At 43.1% G+C, this 19,433-nt stretch overlaps 1 protein-coding gene across 3 annotated transcripts in view; it reads right to left on the reverse strand.

The window, feature by feature from the left end:
- Positions 1-19,433, reverse strand: part of PGCKA1 (PDCD10 and GCKIII kinases associated 1) — an 82,655-nt gene that overhangs the window by 3,500 nt on the left and 59,722 nt on the right. For all 3 annotated transcript variants that reach the window (XM_082653939.1, XM_082653940.1, XM_082653941.1), the window contains one exon: positions 15,217-15,266. The gene's annotated coding sequence lies outside the window, so the exon portion shown is untranslated. The remainder of the gene's footprint in view (positions 1-15,216; positions 15,267-19,433) is intronic.

The raw sequence follows: 19,433 nt of genomic DNA on the forward strand, positions 1-19,433 counted from the left end.
ATCCTAATTCATTACTATTATACTTCTTCAGTATTAGTGGATGCACATTATCTCCAATTTGTTGTGTTTATCGTGTGAACCATCACAGGCAGGAAACGTCTTAGAACGCCAACACCTACAATTAGCTGCTTTAGTAAGACACAAATCTTCAATGGTTATTTCATTCACCACTTTGGGATTTTCCTTTTGTATTTTAAGATTAATCAAGTTATCCTTCTGCTGCTTTTTCTTTGGGAGGAATGGACGAACCGCAAGGTAGTGCAAGTACACGGAGGAAAGGCAATAATCAAAGCCATTCTGAAACTGTGAGCCGGGCGATCCTGGTAATGCTCTCGGGGACTGGGAGCTCCTTAAGATAACGCGGGGAGCTGCACCTTCAACACGCGGACCGTGGCCTCCAGCACCTTCCCGGCCAGCGGCGCCCGCTCCTCTCCCGGCCCCGCCGGCGGCTCTGCCGCTCTCCGGCCGAGCTTCGGGCGCTTGCGCGGAGAGCGGAAGCAGCAGGCGGGCGCTCTCGGCCTGGACTGGGCCGGGGAGGCTGAATGACATTTTAATAGGAGTTAAGTTTGCTTTTTCTTTCCTAGATACACTCAAAGTTAGTAGAGTTACAATTTTTGGCAAAAGGATAACGCGATTCAGGGAGGGCACTGGTTACCCGGAATACCTTCACGTATCTAAAATCACAGATTCAGAGTTCTCAAACATTTATTTACACTTGTCTCTTGTGCCAGACCTTTCCCCAGCCCTGGGAGTTATGCCATCTCCACTTTGCAAATGAGGAAAAAACAGGTTGACGAATGTTAGGGAGAGAAAGGTGGGACTGAAAAGGACCTGTGCGTTTTCTCTTCCATTGCCTTCCACAGGGGACGTGGACTTAACCGGGGTGCAGCCCCCGTGCAGCAGCAGATGGTGTAAGAGAGTGGAGAGGTTCCCGCGCCAGGGGATTAGCTACTCAGCATTAAAAGATGTCAGGATACGGCAGCTGATCTCTACATTCCATGTTACAGACCTGAGGAGATTAGAGCTGGAGGGATCATCACAACCTTTACTTGGACTAAACTGCTTCTGTTTTGCTTTTCCCACCACGAGTCCCATCCTGGCTACGATCCATGGACTCCACTCTCTGGCAGTTCAAGGACACGCCCCTTCGGGCTTGCTGGTGGCAGATGGACTCATGTCTTTGCTTCTTTCATTTCCCACCTGCCCTCTGTCCCCTGGCCTCTCCCAAGTTGCATTTTCCCCTCATGATTGTCCTCTGAATAAAACCTTCTCTTCATGTAAAACTGACCACACTGTTCTGGTCTTTTCTGAAAATCCTAAACATTAGTATGGAAGAAACTTTAAGTCATCTTCCATCTCTAACAGCTACAACCCTTAAGAAGACAAGCCAGTGACAGAATCTAAAGCCCTCGTCCCTTTGTCTCCATGAGATGCATGTACTAGGGAGAGAGAGGGGTCGCTCATCGTCAGCTGTGTCACTGCTTCCTCTGTTCTCTCTCCTTCCTTTCAATCATGCATGAATTTCCCAGGATGCTACTTCATAAGCCTTTAACCACAGAGAAAATTACTGGTGCCTTTTAAGAAGTATAGACTAGTTGGTTGGTTAGAGGAAACTAGATTTACACCCCCCCCACCCACACACACATACATAAAGATATCCAACATCCACATTCTAATCTCTGGAACTTGTGACTGTTACCTCGTGTGATCAAGAAAGAAAGTCTTTGCAGATGTGATTACAGATTTGAGATGGGGAGATTGCCTGGATTATTTGGGTCAGGTCCCAGCTCTGCCGTGTAACTTTGGGCCTCAGCTATTTCATCTTTAAATGGGGATAATGACGCATCTACCACATAGCATTGTTGGAGATTATATGAGTTAATATTCATAATAAGCATATACTTATTACTCAGCTTTGTCTAGATACAGCATGCTTAAAAAAAAAGACGGAAGCTTTGCACCTAAGAAAGAAAGAATCTAGTTGTCATGACGTACACACACATACAAACAAGAGCATTAACAATACCAAGTAATACTTGTTTCCAGAATAAGGGCCAAATGGTATATTTCTATCAACTGCGGCGCCAACTGAAAGACGCGCACCCCAAGTGCAACAAGAATTCCACAGAGAGAGAAATCACTGGTGGCTTAGCCAGCGATATGTGTACAACCTTTTCCTTTTTCAATGCACTCTCAATGAAATTACCCCATTTTCCAAGCCCAGGATTTTGTTTCCAGCCTCTGCTCCCCACTTATGTCCATTTGCTGCAAATAATTTATATATCAGCTGGATAACAGGTTCAAGAGCCCCCTGTGCGCTTCCTCCCCACCATCAGCCCCTCCCCTCCCCACTTGCGCCCTCAAAATCTGGCGTTTCCATGCTTGCAGTACCTTTGTTTATCTTGGAATCTGTTTTTAAAAAGTCAGGAGGATAGGAGGCAAGAAAAAAAGTCAAAGAAAAGAAAAAAAGGGCTTTGGAGTGTTTGAGAGAGGGGCAGACTACAGGTCTTAATGATGTAATTGAAGCAATCGTGAGATGTGAATTACTGAAAAATGTCAGGCAGGTGGGTTCCAGAGTCGTAGGTAGGGAAGGTTTTCTTCTGGAAAGAAGAAAGAACGAAAGAGGCTTGTCTTGAGCGACACCTGGCTTTCCCAGCGTCTCTGAGGCTGATCAAGGTCATCCTGACCCTGAGGCACCCTCGCCAGGCTGGCTGGCTGTCCCCACCCTCTGCTGCTGGCGCTGTGGCCACACAAGCAACGTGCCCGGAAGTGAGATTACTGCTGAGATTTAAGAGCCCAACTCCAGAGCCTCTGCTTCCCTGTTTCTAGGAGAACCGACATGTCATCTGTGGCTTTCACCACCCACCCCTTTCCCTGGAAAACCACAGGATCTGTATTTTTCTTCAAAGCCATGTAGTTATAAAAGGTGTTTTGATGACTCTCCCCTTTCAAGTCAAGTTTACAGTCCCCCCCACCGCCTCCCTTTAGGGTGCACCCTCTGGGGTTCCTACAGACCTGGTCCCGTACCCAGGGCCACGCTCTGTGCCTCTCTCTCCCCAGCCCAGTGGAGGCAGCCTCTTCCTGGTTAGAGGTCCTGCCCTCTCTCACCACGCTGTGTTTTCCTTCCCCAGCGACATTCCTTCTCTCAGTGAGATAGGCTCCAACGTCCAAGGTTGAGTGACCGCTGACGAAAAGGGTGGGGACTAATGCATTTACACCCAACCCCTGCCCGCCTGTGTCTACAGTGAGTCTTGTTTCTATGATGATTCCTAACATCAAACCTGATCTGTTTCTCTTTTCATGTGTCCCTGCCACACCACATCTTGCTTTTAGCGAGGAGGTCTCCCATCTCCAGGTGCAAAAAGGAAATACTCCAGGTCCAGCGTGACACACGGACATGGGGAAAAAAATATATGCTCTTCTGAAGTAAAACCGAATTCAAAACGGGCAGTCTGTCTCTTTCTCTCCCCCCTCACTTTGACAACATCTGGCTTAAAGGTGAGAACTCAGTTGTCTGGGGCCCTTTATTATGGAGCAGAATCAGAATTTGCTTTCTCTTTGGAGTGGAAAAGAGCAACAGAGAAGCAAAAGGCAAAGCCTTCGCAACCGTCATCTGGTTTGCACAGGAGAAAAGCAAACACAGTTAGGATGGTGTGTCCACCCACTGCTGGCGCCTGCCTGCTCCTGGACTCCTGTGTTGGAGGTTGACTCTTGTCCTGTGTTCCATGTCGAAATTACACAGTCCTGTGTTTGAAGACGGGCACGCTAAAGCCCCATCAGTTACTAGTCAAGTCCCCTTGCGGTAAAATCTGGTTTCACAAGGGAGTTAGTGATGAAGGTGGGGAGAAACGGGGAGACTGGGGGGAGGCAGGAGTTTTGCAACCAGACAGAGAAATTGACTGAGTATCCATCAGGAAGTCAAGGAATATAGAAAAAGGCTCAACCCAGCCGGAAAGGGCTGCCTCTGATTGTGATGATCTTAAAGAACGACAGGGACAGGTCAAATGGACACAGGACCAGCTGGCAGGGGTTCTACTGGCCAAATACAGAACAACATGAACATGAGAATAAATACTAACATAAAGGATTATAATCCATTGAATAAAACAAGGGTCTATGAATCCTTAGGATATAAATCTAAAAAGGGGAAAGCTCTGACTTACAAGTAGACAGTCAGCTAACAAACATACAAGGAATAATGGAACTAGAGAAATCACCATTTGACAACCATCACAGGAACAGTTGAGGTGAGCAAGAATCATCAACAGATGCTGAGACCAGCTGGTGAAAACTTGAGGAGAATGGGATATTTAGTCTCAAAGTAGCTCCCCACCACACGCTTAGGGGTAAAACAGTATCTTTACGGTGGAGAAACCTGGTTCACAGCACCTAAATCAAATAATCAAGGGTTAACGTCGTGAGTAACGAGACTAGTCGGCAGCCTTGGATGTGATGCACTGAGTACTTGGAGTCACTTCTGTGGTTTTTCTACCAAAGGAGTATAATCTGGATTGAAGCAGGAGGCAACGTCAAACCCAAATTATGGGCTATTCTGCAAAACAACTGGTCTGTACTCTTTAAAGAAATGTAATTTTATGAAAAACAAAGACAGACTAAAGAACTATTCCAGATTAAAGGAGATGGACGAGACACGACAACCAAATGCAATCATGATCTTTTTTAAGAGGTCATTATTGACACAACTGGTGAAATCTGAATAGGTCTGTAGATTAGGTAGTAGTATTAAACCAATGTAAATGTCCTGATCTTGATTATTGGCCTGGAGTTATATAAAAGCATGCCCTCGTTCTTAGGAAATTCAGAGTAAAGTATTTAGGAGTAGAAGGGCATGGTACCTGTAACTTATTAAAATGATTCAGGCAAAAGATTGTGTGTGTATGTGTAGAGAAAGAGAGAAAAATAAAGCCAATGCTAACGTTTGGGGACTGTGACTTTATGAGGGTCCTTTGTACTTTTCTTGCAACTTTTTAGTAAGTCCGATATGATGTCAAAACCAAAAGTTAAAAGGAAAAAAAATAGTGGGAAGTTTAAAAAAAAAACCCACTAATCTGATGTCTGTTCTTGTTCCGCTTGTCTCCGGGCTAGGACCCATTACCTACAGGAAACCATTGCTACTAAGCTATTCCCTATAAGGAAGCACATAGAGAAAAGGAAAGGAGCTCATCAAAAGCCCACTGGCCTTTCTGGATTTAGCTGTCATTCTGAGTATGTACTAAAGACCTTTCCTCAATATCCAGCCCCAGGCACTAGAACACTGAAGGCAAAGATGCTTCCTGTCCTTGGGCTGCCCCATCTCAGAAGGGGACTCACAGTCTAGGGCATTGCTGTTCATCAGCTGTCGGCCTCCCTTACTGAACACAAGCCCCTCGCAGGCAATGCCTAATCCAGGGCAGCATCCATCTTGCCTGGAGCACGTCACACCTGTTATTCAAATAAAGGAATGATTGGTGAGTGACAGGTGTGAATGAATGAATGGTGAGTATGAACTTTTTTTTTTTTTTTTGCGGTACACGGGCCGCTTACTGTCGTGGCCTCTCCCGTTGTGGAGCACAGGCTCCGGACTCGCAGGCTCAGCGGCCATGGCTCACGGGCCCAGCCTCTCCGCGGCATGTGGGATCCTCCCGGACCGGGGCACGAACCCGCGTCCCCTGCATCGGCAGGCGGACTCTCAACCACTGCGCCACCAGGGAAGCCTGAGTCTGAGCTTTTATAAATTATTCCAGTAGAAGGTCTACCTTTTCCATGATCAAATCTCACTCCACCCAGTGGTCCAAAACCAAAAGCCAAGTGCATGACACGAACTGAGAGAGATGGGGGGAACCGTGGGTCCTCTTCCCAGCTTGGGAATTACAGTTATGTAATTCCAAGGGTCAAGGACAACCTGCTTCAAGGGCTCTAGTCAATGAATGAGCTTTCAGAGCAGCTTCTGGCAAGTGGTTGGAGTTGAGAGAAGTTGGAGTGTTTGGAAGAGACATAATAAAATTAAACACTTAAATTTCAACTCCGTTTTGAAAAACCAACTTGCCAGTGTTTAGAAAACAGTCCAGGATTTCACCTTAATCTGGCCAGCAGGTAAAGTTGAAAAATATGTAGTGAGTCACTTCTGGGTACTGACCTCTTAGACTCAAGAGGGTTGGATAAAAATAACTACCACACACTGAAGAGACCACCAGGTGCTTTATAAAAGAAATTAAAGACTGCCTGCCCAACTCCATAGAGAGTATTGAATCTACAGTGGAAAAAGGACAAGAAGATAATTCTTGACTACTACCCAATCCCTTTCCTCAGCAGAATCATATCCTCCTTTCTGGGAAGGCTTTGAAAACTCTCTGGGACAAAATTTTCTGGTGTGTTCCCTTTTCTCCTAAAGAGGTTGAACTTCAGTGATTTTGGAGAACTGGAAAGACTATAAGAAGACGGTTATTATCAGCACCATCAAATAGTTCATTTGATGCACTCCCAACAGTCAATGTGCTACCATATGTGTATCAGCATCACTTAGGACTGGGTTTGATGGAATATTTGTGCAGAGGTGTGTTCAAACCCCTGCCAAAGGGTTCCCTGGTCAAACAGGTTTGGAAACAGCAGAGATGAAAGATGAACACATTCATAGTTATGAAAAAGAACGATTTCACCTTGTTTAACTCAGTAGTTTCCAAAATTATTTGACCACAGAGCCTTTTTTTTTTTCCCCATAAAATATTAACAACCAACAGAACTTGTGTTCTGTGGATCTTTGGGAAAAACAACTGTCATGACAGTCTAATTATCAGGAGGGGTTTTACGCCCCAAACTAATTATTGCCAGGTGGTGGTTGGTGTTTTGGTGAACTCAGCCAGGCAAAGTCTGTGCCAGGTGTGAGAAATCCACTTTCCAGCAGTGGCTTCATCATCAACCATGTGGATGTGGGAAAGCTGTGTAACCTCCTGATTCCTCAGTTTCTTTATCTGCCCAATGAGTCCATGACATCAAAGCTCTCTTCCAAATCTAACAATTGAAATGGTGAATCAGCGATGGAAGGCTCCTCCCCTCATGACCCTCTCTCTGACTCGGCTCACACACCGTTACCATTGAACACCGAGACAAGGCAGGCACCAATATCACCGTTTTGCAGGTGGGGAGCTCTGCTCAGTGGTGTGTGAACTACCCCATCCCAATACTGATGGGCTGCATTTGGGTCCCAAGTCCACAGTCACCCCAACCCATGATCCTGACTGAATGCACAGAGCTTCTCCTCCTGTTTCCTTCCTTCAGGCCCCAAGTTCTCATCTCATTCCCTTAGGTCTGCAGCTCTTTGAAAATGTCTCCTTGGCTTCTTTGCCATAGGGTCCTGCTGACCAACGCCCTGGAGCCTTGAGATGGGGAGAGTGTGTGCAACAGCAACTTCCCTGGGAGGGGCGAGGACTCAGGTCAGGGGGACTCTGAGGGAGGAGGAGGTACACCTGCTGGACCTCCTTCACTGGGATGTGCTGGGGGAGTGTGTGTGTGTGTGTGGGGGGGCAGGGCTGGGGTATGTGCATGAGGCGGGATGTATAAGCATCTGAGAAGATTTATCACACCAGCAAGTCAGCACAGCGGTTAAATGAATAATTTAGGGCCAGAGTTGTGGGTTCCAATTCTACCTCCACCATTTATTAGCTTTGTGACCTCTAGGCAAATTTCTTAGCCTCTGTGACCTTTAGCTGTCTAATCTGCAAAATGGGAATAATAACAGTTCCTGCTTATCAGGATTGTTTTGAAATTTAAATGAGATAAAAGTATGTATGGCATTTACTGTAATGTTTGGCATCCTGCCAGTACTTATTAATGATTACAAGGAGTTAACATTTGAGTGTTTAATATGCATCACGTACTGTTTTAAGAAATTTCATTTCTCAAATGAAATTTAAGATTGAATGAATTGAATTGAATGAATCTTAGATTATTACTTTACAATAATCTTTTAAGGTGGAAACCAGTAATTATTATTATTATTATTTTGGCTGAACTGCGTGGCCTGTGGGATCTTAGTTCCCTGACCAGAGATTGAACCCGGGACACGGCAGTGAAAGCGCTGAGTCCCAACCACTGGACCACTAGGGAATTCCCTATTATTTTTTTAATTGAAGAGTAGTTGATTTGCAATATTACATTAGCTTCAGGTGTACAGTATAGTGATTCAATATTTTATAGATTGTACACCATTTAAAGTTATCGCAAAATAATGGTTATATTTCCCTGTGCTGTACAATAGATCCTCATTGCTTATCTATTTTATACATAATAGTTTTAATCCCATACCATTGTCTTGCCCCTCCCCCCTTCCTTCTCCCCACTGGTAACCACTAGTTTGTTTTCTGTATCTGTGAGTCTGTTTCTGTTTTGCTATATTCATTTGTTTTATTTTTTAGATTCCACATATATATGACATCATATATATCACATTTGTCATATGATATGTCATATGATATCATATTTATATATCAGTATTTGTCTTTCTCTGACTTCTTTCACTAAGCATCATACTCTCTACATCCATCCATGTTGTTGTAAATGAGTAAATGTAAATTTCATTCTTTTTTATGGCTGAATAATATTCCATTATGTATATCACACCTTCTTTATCCATTCTTCTGTTGATGGACACTTAGGTTGTTACCATATCTTGGCTATTGTAAACAGTGCCACTGTGAACACTGGGATGCATAGATCTTTTCGAATTAGTGTTTTATTTTCTTTTTTGGATATACACCCTGGAGTGGAATTGCTGGGTCATATGGTAGCTCTATTTTTAATTTTTTGAGGATCTTCCATACCGTTTTCCATAGTGGCTGCACCAATTTACATTCCCACCAACACTGCACAAAGGTTGGGAGCCAGTATTTTATAGATAAGTAAATGGACATAAAAGTTGAAAGTGGTATAGTGTGGCTATTATTAATGCTGTTGTTATTGTTTTCATTATTAATACTTCCTGATTATATATTAATTATATAATATTTATATATTTCATATTATATTAATATAATACCTCTTGTAGGTTTTGTTGTTTTCTGAGTCCACTGCTTTACACAATAAGCAGCAGCTTGTGATCCATTAGCTTTTGCAAAAGGGAACTGGATCCTCTTGATTTGGGCTCTGATAGAATTTCATAGGTGTGGTTTCATCTATTGGCCACCAGATGGCAGTATATAGTGGTTATTTAATTCAATTTCAAGGGAAGGACTTGGTATGGGAAAGGCCTCAGACACAGAATTAAAGGCACAAATAGTGTAGGTGCTTTGCCAGGTGGTGAAGTTAGGGAGTACGTGATGTGGTAAACATTCAGACAATTATTGTGTTAAGTCCTGGTGGCCATAGCACCACCCTACGGCAGGGCTTCCTCCAGCTCTGGCTGGGCATGGGATTTATTCTGTAGTCTGGCCAGACCATGGCGGGGTCAAAAAACTCTGGCAATTCTATAGACACCTCTTTTCACACAAATGCGATCTGTCTTTCTGGACAATAATTCTGTGGAAGAGGCTTCAGGAGGAAGGAGCTGTGGAGGGGTTCAGTTTCTCCCATGTTAGCTCTGCTGCTGCTGGGCCTGCCCATTTCACTGCTCCTTCTCTATGGCCATCCTTGGGCTGCCCCAGGCCCCGTGGGCTGCCCATGGTGTGAGCTGGTCTTGGGGCCCCATCTTCTGGATGAGGGTAAGTGGCCATGAATTAGGAGGTAAAGATAAGCTATAAAATAAGTATGGCCCAATTTGAAAGTTTTTGTGGAAGAAGCTCATTATTTTTGATTTAAAATAAATTCAGAATATTGTGTTTGAAAAGGCAAAATTTGCATGAATTATTAGAATTAAACAGAAGGCTTTTTTTTTTTTTTAGAGAGGAAAATGAATGTAAAGAAGGGAAAAAAACCTGATATAAGCACGTGACAGTAGCTATAACAGAAGAAGATAGGGAATAAGACAGAAATTCCGTGAGGGCTGTTGAATAGAGTTATCATTCATCTTTTTGTTGTTGTTTACTTTAAAAAACTATTGATAGCAATTATGCCTGCATAGTTTATTTAAATTTTGTGTGTTTTTTACACTTATCTGCAGTAATATTTGTGTAAAAAGTCAAGTATCCATTTATACTTAGTGCTGATACTAAGCTCTCTATTCTGTGTCATTGATCTACTTTTGCCAAAACCACTGTTCTTATTACTCTAGGTTTGCAATAACAGAGAAAGTTCTTCTATCTTGTTTTCTTAAAAGATGTTTTTGGATATTTTTAGCTCTTTGCAATTTCATATAAATTTATTTTTTAAATTAAATTTAATTTATTTTTTTATACAGCAGGTTCTTATTAGTCCTCCATTTTATACACATCAGTGTATACATGTCAATTCCAGTCTCCCAGTTCATCCCACCCCCACCCCCCGCCGCTTTCCCCCCTTGGTGTCCATACGTTTTTTCTCTACTTCTGTGTCTCAATTTCTGCTCTGCAGAAAATTTCAAATTCTGTTGGTAGCTTATGGTCAGCCCTCTAGACCAGTTCCTTCTCCCTGTACTCTTGGTGGGAACAGTTCTAGGGAAAGTTTGAGAAGCTATGCCCCTATTCTCTGGACTGTAAACTCCTGGGAGTAGGCTCCTGTCTGGATCAGATGAGCTGCAGCTCATTATTGAATAAAGACTAGGGTGTATGGGTGACAGGGGCGGGGATCCTCGTGAGCACTTTGAGAGGCAGAGGGAACGGGGTCCATAAGACATCCTCCTGGGTCTGTGCGGGCAAAAACTCTCATTTCTAACGAGCTCCCAGGGTGCTAATGCTGCCCTCTGGGGACCACACTTTGAGAGTTCCTGCTTTACGGCTTTATGGAAATGAAGGCAGGCAAGCCTCTTTGTTTTGCTATGTTGCTGGTTGGTCTAGGTGAGCTCTACTTAAAGGGGAAGGACTAACACCCTAAGAACGCTTGTGGCTTGGGAAGTTCCTGGCAACAGTGAGGTGGCTACAATTACCACTGGCCCCTTTTGGTGACTGATGATATGGCCCAAACCAAGTTGGCCAAAACTAATACCTGTAGTCATTACTGCCAATTGCACTCCCAATTGGTGCAGTTTACAATCCTGTTAGGTTTCTAAAAATTCTGTCTGTTTTTCAGAATTTGCTTTTTAACAGTTTTTAATTTATGTTATTTTATCCTTCTCTATGGGCGTTATAACAGGAAAAAGTTAAAATAAACCACGTGTCCAATAATAGGGGGTCAATCTGGACAACCTAAATGTTTACTAACTGAGGAACAGATGAAACAAACCCAAGACATTGGGCTGGTCTACTGCCTGTCTGCTCTTAGACTGGTCCCTGCCCCTTGCCCACTCAGTTTCTCAAGGCACCGTAATGCTGACGAACCCTTGCCCTCTGGATCGGGGTAGTCCCACCAGTGGAAGGTGCTGGTGGAAGACTAGAGGGGGAGGATGGGGGATGTCAAGGTATGTTTCCCTTTCTCTCTACTTCGGACAGTATGCTGTTCATCCTGGTAGTGGCCAGATCTCCTCCACAGCAATAGATACCCAAGAGTCCCACCCTCCACGGTGCCAGATAGAACCATGGTGCCTCACCATGGCTCCAGCCATTACCCCAGCATCTGGTTTTGTGTCTCATCCTGGGGTGGTAATGTCTCCCTGCCTCGACCATCTCTGTGTTGCCTCACCATCTCATTTGGTTTCCCAGCTCTTCCAATACCCACATAACCCACTGATTATAACGTCCCTCTGTCTGAAAGGAAGAGTTCCCATTCCTGGCTGGACCTTGCCTAATACAAATAATATCCTGGTCAAAGGCTTTCTAGCTAAGTTATTAAGTAATATACAATAACAGTACTGGACTCTGCAAAAATTGGTATTATCTATGGTATAGGTTGCTGCTTGTTGCATACCTGACATGGGAGGGGGTGTCCACAGTGGCTGGGGAAGGGACTTTAGCCCCTCCATCAACTCCATCAAGTTCTCTTCCCTTTCCCACCCAAAATCAGTTTGTTTGCTGTGTAATGTAACTTCCAGACAAGTCTCCTATCTTCCCGTCCAAGCTCTTAAACTCTTCCTATATATATTCTAAAACCGCCACTGGAGAATGTGTAGGGGACACATGGACCTTCGCATAATCTCGTGAAAGTACTCAACATCATTCACGCGTGTGGGTGACGGCGGTTAATATACATTTTGATGTTCCTCATGTCTACTAAAGTACGAAGGGTATCTCCTATTATTCACATGGGCACCTGGCCGTATTAACCCATTCCCCATTATCAATGTAGTGGCAGGAAGTTTATTTTTAATATGCCCCTAAAGCCTTCAGTGAGTCTCTAATTCAATAGTTTAAGACAGAGTTGGTAATCCAGATATCACCATGTGCTTATCAATTGCTTTTGAAGTATGCCTTGAGGAAGTCAAGCAGATGATCACGGACAGCTCTGAAGTGAACGAGACGTCATAGAGAGCTCAACTAATCACGTACGCAATCTCACTTAAAATGACAATTTATCATCAATGATACGGGCTTAGGTATTTACCCTGAATTCGACTACTTGGGTAGAATCTTGTTCACTGATGAACCAATATACCGTATCACTGAACACCAAACCAAACCAGATCATTATCGGGGATACATGACCACAGCACCAAGATTCAGACCCAACTGAAGAGGGGGGCAGGCCATGACCTTCTGGGTGTTTTTTAGTTTCAGGGAGTATGAACAAGTACACTTTGGAGAGTCTTCAGATGGTACAAACAGAGTGTATTTGAGAAGAGGATTTCAAAAAGTTGAAGTGAAGATGACGTGTTTTCACTTAACACGTGCGGTTCTATGTCTTTTTCATGTGGGATTCAGCGGCCCCCTTCCTTCATACTCTTGACCACCATAGTAACCATATCATCTGACAAAACTCATCTCAACTCAGCTTGGGGCTGATCCTGACTCTGGCTGATTGGAAGCTCAGCATCACCAATCTTTAGTAGAGAATCTGCTTAAAAACATCCGAGACACTCTTGCATTAGTGCGTGGTTGATTTCATTTTTACGCCCACGTTAACAGAAGGACTGGTCAAAGTACATGTATAAAATCATATATGGGTTCAGAAGAAGAGGAGGAAGAATTTTAAGATCCAGGACACAGAAGACAGTCTATTGTAATTAAGGGAGTGGGCTGTGGAGTCAAAATCTGGACTGGCCTGTTCTAAGCTGGATGACCTTGAGTAAGCTGCTTAACTTCTCTGAATCTCAGCTTTGCCAACCATTAGACAGGGGAAACAGCAACATCTAATTGTGCAGGGTTCTTATGAGAATCACATGGCTTACACACGTGATGGGCTTGGCAAAGTATGACTGGCAAGTAGTAGGTTCTTAGTAAATGTGGGCTGCTCTCATCTTCACGGCCACTGTCCATGAGAATATTACGTAACCACTGGCTTAATGACTTTTAGACACTGTGAATAGAAATGGGTGATGTTCTGACCAAATTCTCCCTGAAACCCCATGGGAATTAGGCATGTCTCCAACACACAGTATGTCTCCAACACTGATAAGCAGCCTTATCTGGGAGGTGGGAGAAGTCTGGGAGAAACCTGAAGCATTCAGAAAACGTTAAGTTCTGGAAATGATGAGGAAGTTGCAGAGGAGGCGACGTGGGGAGACGTTTATATAATACAGTCTTGTAAAGCTATAAATAATGATAGCTTTAAAAGCAAGCACAGCTCAGGGCTGGATGCTTACAGTGAAGTAGTTCTGGGTAATTCCCAGTATCCTAGATGCCCAAACCTCAGCGAATCTTAGAGAATATCCTACCACCCAACCACCTTATTTTATAAATGTGCTTCTGGACTCAAGGCTGGAAGCATGGACTGGTCAGAGGACAAGAAAAAACAGATTGTCCCATGTTTGCAGAAAACCCTATATGTGCAGAATTGGGTCACCAATGTTTCTCTGAAGTACAGTAAAAATAGTTTTTGCACTTGAAAAGACTGAGCATGGTTCTGAGGTCTCCAATATCCCTGAGCACTTAACTGAGGACAAGACACTCTGCTAGTAACTAGGACACAAAGAGGGAGAGATCTCTGCAGTTTGTTAAAGGGCTCACCACCCATCATTCATGCGCCAAGTGTTTCCTGAGCACCTATTACGTACAGGTACTGAACTCGATTCCAGGGAGCTGAAAAGAGTTCACAGTCTAGCAAGGAAGACAGACATACAAATACATGACTAATAGAGTATTAAAAGTATGAGATTAAACTATGTCATGTAACATGTTACATAAGGCAAGGAGCACCTGAGTAATCTTGGGAAAAGACTGGAGAAGACTTGTGGCCACAGGTGAGCAGATAATGGGGCTGGTGGGGTTCCGGACCACATTCCAGGGGATGCTACCACTTACACTCTCTTTCTTAGTAAGCCCACTCTTTTCTCTACGTGTGCACCACCCTTGCCTTGTCCTAAAACATTATCACTTTTTTCTTACCTGAATTTACTGCAAAATCCTCTTGTCTCCTGCATCCACCTGTGTCTTCTAAAATAATACATTTGCCACATGGAAGTCACATGATCTAAGTCACATAAATCTGAATCTTATCATTTCCCCAGGCCTAAAACTTTTCAAAGGTGTCTAAGACCCTCAGGATATTTAATAACATAGAATAATGAAGATGATGATAAAAACAGCAAACTTACACAGAGCTTCCTATGTACCAGGTGTTAATCCACGTGCTTTAGGTGTACAATTGGTCCTCATCATTTGTGGATTCCATAGCTGTGAATTTATCTACTGGCTAAAATTTAACTGTAAGTCCCAGATGAATAATTGCTGTGTTTTGGGGGTCATTTTTGGGCATGTGCGGAATGGTGAAAACTTGGAGTGGCCTGAGGTGCACGTTTCTAGCTGAGCTCAAACAAGGTAACACTCAGCCTTCTTGATTCAGCCCCATATTGTAAACCTTTCAGTGTGAAGACTTGTATGGTCATACCATTTGTCCCGTTTTAGAACTGTATCCCCTAAACAACAAAAGTAAAAAGGAAATAACAGAATTCTACTCAAACCTGAATGAGTCAGAAAGAATAGACTTTGGGGATTGCTCTGTCTACTGGCTTTAATGTTTCAGGTAATAAGAACTGTAGTGGAAGACCGAATAATATAAAATGTAATGGAAAGTGGAAAGAACAGACTTTCTTCCCAAAGCACACAAAAAAGAACAGCTTACCTGTTGTGGAGATCGTCCATTAGGTTTCTCTAGAAGTTTAACTTCTCTTCCTGCAACCAAAAAAAACAAAAAAGAAAGTTGAAAACTGAGGTTTACAAGTTGCCTCCTTTTTACAGCCAAGTTGCATCTTGAAAGCCACAGCAGAAAGCATTTCCTGAGAGGCCCAGGCAGTGATGTGCAGGAAAAGAATTCCTGGCCTAGAACATTTAGCCCAGGTAGCCAAGGGCTTTGAAATTTGCCAGCCTGAGTTTGCAGCCCAGCTTCTGATACTCAATTAATGATCAATGAACAATTTACCCAAATGTCAGTGTTGCATCTCTAACATATTATAGTGAGATTTAAATGGCACAATGGGAAAGCTGCTTATCACATGCTGCATAGGCATGTTGGAATGGTTCAATAACCAGAAGCTATTGTTAGTTGTTTCTGTTGATAAACATTACATGACAATACACCTCTTCTCTGATGGGTAAAGTTTCAACTAAGCAGAAAAATAATTCAAGGAATTTACTTCTTGGAGACATATCAAACAATCAAAGTTTCAATGAATATATGCATAATATTTCAATAAAATTATTAGAATAATTCACTATACATAGACAAAACTTTTCAGAGAAATGCTCTTATCCCACTTCCAAGTAAACTACCTTTTGGGATAATGAATTCTGCCTTAAATGTATCATATAACATTAGAATGGTTATATCCTTTTGGAAATTCAATTTCATTTTCTGTCAGCAATGTCTTTTCACTCAGTATTACTTCTTACTGTTTCCTAATTCCTTAAAATCTAATACATTGCTCAAATGTCACATGAATGTTATCCTTAATTTTTACCAAGTACTTATAATTCAACTCAAATATTATTTGAAAAGGAAGACACAAGAAAGACAAAATCCAGGCCTTCAGAGAGCTAGCCATCTGTTGGGAAGGGCAAGGAGACAAGAAAAGGTTAGGTTAAAAATCACTAAAATATTAGGCAGGGTGCACATAATGCCACCAAAGGAACACAAGAGCTGAGGGGGTTCAGGATTGGGAGGTTGTGTAACTGGGCTGACAGCACCTGAACTATGCATTCATAGAAAGATGGGAAGAACTGTGGTAGATAGAAAAATGATGATGGTGAAGTGCGGAGGGAGGGCCTTCTAGGCAGAGGGAATGTGACAAAGAGAAGTCAGGAAAGGATGGGGTATTATTTAGTCACCAGATAATTCAACCCCTACTGTGTGTCAGGCACCACTAAACTGCAGTGAATGGGACACCATGCTGTGTGCCCTACAGAACGACAGCCCTATGTGCGGGAGAGTGAATACTCTGGATCGGCTGGTGTTTAAAGAACTTGGAACTTGCCACGTGGTTGCTAGACAGATATTACAACTTTCCTACAAGTGTTTTGTAGGAAACCAACGGGATGTGGCAATTCAGAGTTGCAGGTGAGAACCTCCTTAGAGTGAGGGATGGACCTTTGAAGAGGGAGCATGTAAACTGGGACTCAAAGAATGAGATGGAACCAGGCATGCAAAGAACAGCTCTCAACAAGTCACTCCCCTTTAAGAAGCCTTAACTGGCTCTGCATTGCCTACCAATCTTTAATGGCCCCAGCTAGGCATCCAAGACCTGCCACAATATGGTACCAATTGGCCTTCCTAGATTATCCCTGAAACTCCTCTAGCCACTACTATTTCTGGCCAACCTGGATTTTTCGCTGTTTTCTAAACATGTCTATATACACTTTTTCTTATTTCTATACCTTTGCACATAGTGTTTTCCCCAGTTGGCATGCCTCCATGCCCATTGGTATTTTGCAGAATTCTACTGATCCTTCAAAACGCCTTCAAAACTCCATGAAGATTTAAAAAAAATCCCACCTAAAGGTAATTACTCCATTCTTTTAATTTCCACAGAAACTGGACGGCTCTGATCACTTTCTGCCTTGGATTACAGTGTAGGTACACCTCATTTTATTATTATTATTATTATTTGCGGTACACGGGCCTCTCACTGCTGTGGCCTCTCCCGTTGTGGAGCACAGGCTCCAGACGCTCAGGCTCAGCGGCCATGGCTCACGTGCCCAGCCGCTCCGTGGCATGTGGGATCCTCCCAGACCGGGGCACGAACCCGCGTTCCCTGCATCGGCAGGTGGACTCTCAACCACTGCGCCACCAGGGAAGCCCCTGTGATCAGTGATCTTTGATGTTACTATTGTAACTGTTTTGCAGTGCCACAAACCGCAGCCATGTGAGACAGCGAACTTAATTGATAAATGTTTGTGTGCTCTGTTTCACCAACCAGCTGTTCCCCATTCTCCCCTTTTCAGGCCTCCCCATTCCCTGAGACACAGCAATATTGAAATTAGGCCAGTTAATAACCTTGCAGTGGTCCCTAAGTGTTTAAGTGAAGGGAAGAGTCACACGTCTCTCACTTTAAATCAAAAGCTAGAAATGATCAAGCTTAGTGAGGCAGGCATGCCAGAAGCTCAGAGAGGCTGAAAGCTAGGCTTCCTGCACCAGTTAGCCAAGTTGTAAATGCAAAGGAAAAGTTCTTGAAGGAAATTAAAAATGCTACTCCAGTGAACACATGAATGATAAGAAAGTGAAACAGGCTTATTGCTGATATGGAGAAAGTTGTAGTGGTCTGAGTAGAAGATCAAATCAGCCACCACAGTCCCTTAAGCCAAAGCCTAACCCAAGGCAAGGCTCTAATTCTCTTCAATTCTGTGAAGGCTGAGAGAGGTGAGGAAGCTGCAGAAGAAAAGTTTGAAGCTGGCAGAGGCTGGTTCGTGAGGTTTAGGAAAGAAGCCGTCTCCATAACATAAAAGTGCAAGGAGAAGCAGCAAGTGCTGACGTAGAAGCTGCAGCAAGTTATCCAGAAGATCTAGCCAAGACACTTAATGAAGGTGGCTACACTAAACACCAGATTTTCAACGTAGATGAAACAGCCTTACATTGGAAGAAGATGCCGTTTGAGACTTTCATAGCTAGAGAGCAGTCAATGCTTGGATCCAAAGCTTCAAAGGACAGGCTGCCCCCCTTATTATGGGCTAATGCAGCTGGTGACTTTAAGGTGAAGCCAATGCTCATTTACCATTCCAAAAATCCTAGGGCCCTCAAAAGTTATGCTCAATCTACTCTGCCTGTGCTCTATACATGGAACAACAAAGCCTGGATGACAGCACATCTGTTTACAATATGGTTTGCTGACTATCTTAAGCCCACTGTTGAGACCTACTGCTCTGAAAAAAGATTCCTTTCAAAACATTATTGCTCATTGACAATGCACCTGGTCACCCAAGAGCTCTGATGGAGATGTACAACGAGATTAATGTTGTTTTCATGTCTTCTAACACAACATCCACTCTGCAGCCCATGGATCAGAAAGTAATTTTGACTTTCTAGTCTTATTATTTAAGAAATATGACTTGAAAGGCTGCTATAACTCCCATAGACAGTGATTGCTCTGATGGATCTGGGCACAGTCAGTTGAAAAGTCTGGGAAGGGTTCACCATTCTAGATGCCGTTAAGAACACTTGTGATCCACGGGAAGATGTCAAGATATCAACATACACAAGAGTGTGGAAATAGTTGATCCCAACCCTTGTGAATGACTTTGAGGGGTTCAAGACTTCAGCGGAGGAGAGGGTGCAGAGAAAAGGGAACCCTCTTACACTGTTGGTGGGAACATAAATTGGTGCAGCCATCATGGAGAACAGTATGGAGGTTCCTTAAAAAACCAGAAATAGAGTAACCATGTGATCAGCATGGAGCATATATCTGGAGAATACTCTAACTCGAAAAGATACATGCACCCCAATGCTCATTGCAGCACTGTTCACAATATCTAAGACATGGAAGCAACCTAAATGTCCATCAAAAGAGGAATGGATAAAGAAGATGTGGTACATACAGTGGAATACTATTCAACCATAAAAAATGAAATAATGCCATTTGCAGCAACATGGATGGACCTAGAGATTATCATACTAAGTGAAGTAAGCCAGACAGAGAAAGACAAATATCATATGATATTGCTTATATGTGAAATGTCAGACAAAGATCATATGATATCACTTATATGTGGAATCTAAAAAAATGATACAAATGAACTTATTTACAAAACAGAAAATGACTCACAGACATAGAAAACAAACCAAAGGAGAAAGGGAGGGGAGGGATAGATTTGGAATTTGGGATTCCAAATTCCAGACTACTATATATAAAA

The sequence above is a fragment of the Grampus griseus genome (genome assembly GCF_964374135.1).
Source record: "Grampus griseus genome assembly, chromosome: 4".
In the NCBI taxonomy this organism is placed as follows: Eukaryota; Metazoa; Chordata; class Mammalia; order Artiodactyla; family Delphinidae; genus Grampus; species Grampus griseus.